Source organism: Centropristis striata, chromosome 7 (genome assembly GCF_030273125.1).
Source record: "Centropristis striata isolate RG_2023a ecotype Rhode Island chromosome 7, C.striata_1.0, whole genome shotgun sequence".
Lineage (NCBI taxonomy): Eukaryota > Metazoa > Chordata > Actinopteri > Perciformes > Serranidae > Centropristis > Centropristis striata.
In genome coordinates this window covers 7,684,006-7,688,225 of record NC_081523.1, presented here as the reverse complement: position 1 = coordinate 7,688,225, position 4,220 = coordinate 7,684,006, and positions in this window count along the sequence as shown.

Sequence of the window (4,220 nt, the reverse complement as noted above, 5' to 3'; positions counted from 1 at the left end):
TGAGAGAGCAGTCTGTCAGACGGCCTGAGAGCCAGAAAAGAAAAAAGAGGCTGAGTGAGCATGTAAGATCTTTTCATCAGGGTTTTATGAGATGTGCTGTGTGACAAACATGGTTTTTTTTCTCAACATGTGCAGTATAGTCTTTTTTTAGTCATTTGGTGTCTTTTTTTGGTAATTTTGTGTCTTTTTTTTATAATTTGGTGTCTTTTTTGGTCATTTTGTGTCTTTTTTTAGTAATTTTGTGTTTTTTTAGTCTTTTTTTAGTAATTTTGTGTCTTTTTTTAGTCATTTTGTGGGGGGTTTTGTCATTTTGTCTTTTTTTAGTCATTTTGTTTTTGTTTTTGTCATTTTGTGTCTTTTTCAGTCTTTTTTTAGTCATTTTGTGTCTTTTCTTTGTTTTTTGTGTCCTTTTTTAGTAATTTTGTGTCTTTTTTTAGTAATGTGGTGTGTTTTTTTTTGGTAATTTTCGTCTTTTTTGTAATTTTGTGTCATTTTTTAATCATTTTGTGTCTTTTTTAGTCATTTTGTGTCTTTTTTTGGTCATTTTGTGTCTTTTTTTGGTCATTTGGTGTCTTTTTTTAGTCATTTGGTGTCTTCTTTTGGTCATTTTGTGTCTTTCTTTAGTCATTTTGTGTCGGATGGGGTTGGAAAGGTGAGGAGGAATGGACGGATTGAGATAAGGATAGAAAGAGTCTAGCAGTCTGTCAGACGGCCTGAGAGCCAGAAAAGAAAAAAGAGGCTGAGTGAGCATGTAAGATCTTTTCATCAGGGTTTTATGAGATGTGCTGTGTGACAAACATGGTTTTTTTCTCAACATGTGCAGTACACTTGAGAGAACATGGAGCCTTTGGGATTACACTTTGCCGTACTGTGATTATATGGTGGAGAATTCCGCTAAAGTGTCCCACTTCTGGGGTTAGGGATTAGGGATTTGTAAATAGGAAAATGTGAGTGAAGCCTGTTGGTCAGATGCGAAACAGTGGACCCTGTAGAGGACCGTGTACCTCAGCGCTCTGCCCTGGTGTTGATCTGCTCCTAAGGGGATTTAAAACATGAACCTCACCAACCCATGCTGTCACTTTGCACACAAGCGTGCACACGCAGCTAATGCAGAGGTTGTGTGTCATGCACCACTCGGTTTTAACCCCTTCCCTGATAAACAGCCCCCCCCTCTGACGCTGTAATCTCAGTTTCTCTAATCTGCCTCTTTGCAGGTTTTTGAAGCTGCGACCAGCTATTACCAATATGTTCCCACAATCCCTTTCTCCTCCCGCAATTGAAAAAGCTGTAATGTAATTAATATTGCTTTAATGTGCTTCTCTGTCACAGTGACATTTCCCTTCTCTCCGTTTTGTGCAGCGAAACAGCTCTCTCCCACTCACGCCAACCTCAAACGGTCTGCCTGTATCATGTCAGTATTTGTATCATGCACTGACTGCGAGCCACTAAGCTCATAATCTAACTCGCAGCTGCAAATCCTATTGTAGTCATGCCATTGTCAGGGACACGAGCGAATATGCGGCGACAAGTGACCTCTGTGTACCGTGTTTTGATAGTCATGGGGCATCAGTGATCAATAGCGGGCTAATCGTGAGTGCGGTGCCTGCCTTTGTTATCGACTGTGTAATGGAAAAAAAAAAAGTCTAGACAAAAAAAGCTGCTCTTGACCTCGTTTTGGTGCACTGCAGCACATTTTGATAGCTGTAGTTGAAATTGAAAGTTTATATTTAGATACCGAATGTTGTGCAAAATCTTTCTACAAGAGAGGGCACGTAGCTCACCTCTGAAACATTTACAAGTCGATGCTTGTATCAGCATGTTCCACTCTGTACAGTATATTGTTCAGGACAAGGGAACAGCATACAGCATTTGTCACCGAGGTGTCACTTGTGTATAACAAGCCGTGCTAGCTGAAATTCTCCCCGCTTCAAAGTCTATGCTGGTTTAAACCTGCTCCACACTTGTCACCTTCTAAACAACAACTGTAATCTCTTTGAATAGAATTGCTTGACATGTTAACACACACACACACACAGACAAAAAAAAAGTCTTTGGATTTTGTTTCTTTTCTGAGTCTTTTGCTGCGGCGGGCAAAAGTGTGGACCACTCAGAGTGTGGAGACATTTGTTATTCTTTTTTTGTAATATAATTTAGTTGAAAAGAGAAGGTGCACTGGCGATCAATAGCAGGTCAGCCAATGATGGATGGCGGCGCGATTACTAATTTCACTGCGAGACAAATAACTCTGCGCTCGGGCCCTCAGAGCTGAGAAATGGAGAGAGAAAATGGCAGACCAAGCTACACGGGGAGCCTCGGCTCCCCAATCCACTTCCCTATTCACACGATCATTCATCTCCATTGCTTCTGCACTCCCAGCTTTCACTCTCACTCTCTGAAGGATCATAATGACTGCTGGGGTAATCACATGTGGGAACCTGTGTGTCTACCATCAGTGCACTGACTTTACCACGACTTACGTAGCTCTAACTTTAGTAACGACAAGGAATTAGGTCAGCCCGATAGCATTCGATCACAATAACCCTAATTTATAAATGGTAAACAGATAGTTTATTAATGTTTAATCATCATTTATCCAATCCAATCCAATCCCCTTTATTTATATAGCACAATTTTAGCAAACACAAGGTTTCCAAAGTGCTGCACAAACAATAAATACATAACACAATACAAAGAGATGTAGTAAACAATAGATCAGTAAGATGCAATAAGATAAAATAAATTAAAAATGGGATAAAGATAAATAAAATAAAATGTAAAATGTACTGCCCGCACAAAATAAAATATGCATGAATACAATAAAAACAAAAAAAACAACAACAAAAAAATGATATAAAAATGTATAAACCGTATATAGGCCATTTAGAATGTTGAATACATAATTTATTAATGTTTAACTAACTACATCATTTATAAATGGCTAATAGATGGTATATTAATGTAAGTTTATAGTTACTTTACCATTGACAAACAATTTAATTATAATTAATAGTTTTAGTTGCACACATTTTAACATTTTTAACACCATATTTAGTATGTTAATGATTTTTGAAATGATTCATATACCTTTAAGAAATTGGTTTAAAACATTTAAAGATTAAATATGTATAGCACTTTGTAAATGGTTAATAATTGGTTTATAAACCATCTATAAACATAATTTAGTTGTTATTGTAAAGTGTTACCGTTAATTTACATGTGGGGGGTGAATATTTAACAGTATTTTAGGTAACACTTTACAATAATCATCATTTATAAATGGTAAACAGATAGTTTATTAATGTTTAATCATCATTTATAAACTGTAAATAGGCCATTTAGAATGGTAAATAGATCATTTATTAATGTTTAACTAACTTCATCATTTATAAATGGCAAACAGATGGTATATTAATGTAAGTTTAAAGTTACTTTACCATTAAGAAACAATTAAATTATAATTATTAGTTTATTAATAGTTTAAGTGGCACTCATTATAACATTTTTAACACCATATTAAGTATGTTAATGATTTTGAAATGATTCATATACATTTAAGAAATTGATTGAAAACATTTAAAGATTAAATATGTAGTAAATGGTTAATAATTGGTTTATAAACCATCTATAAACATAACTTAGTTGGTTATTGTAAAGTGTTACCAAATTAACAATAAAAGTAGATAACTATAAATTAAAAGCATTAAACACAATTTGTAATAAATTTCTGTAAAATAACACACAACATTATCCTACGATCATATACTGTAAGTAATATATTGTTAAATAAATTACAGTATGTGGTAAATTACTGGCGTCCCTGCTGCCAGTATTTTACTGTTATTTTACAGTGAAATGTGTTACAGTGTGGTTAACAATGAGGTACCTGCATTACCTGCCATGCTAAGACAGCTATTGATCCAAAATAGGAAACCGATAATCCATTTCAGACTATTGCACTGCTTATACATTCTGAAAGTTATTATTATTTAACTGTTCGATAAAAAAGATCCCATAAGAGGAAAGAGTGACATCACTACCAGAAACAAAAGATAATCATTTGCCTTTAAATCGCATCGATTGATGCAGGAGAGGACGAGAGGGGGGGGAGGGGGAGGGGGGATAGGTCAGAGAGAAAGAGATGATGGGATGTGTCCAACTTTCTGGGTCTCTCAACGCTCAGATGAACTCATTAGAAGTTAATTAATCACAGCTATCGATCC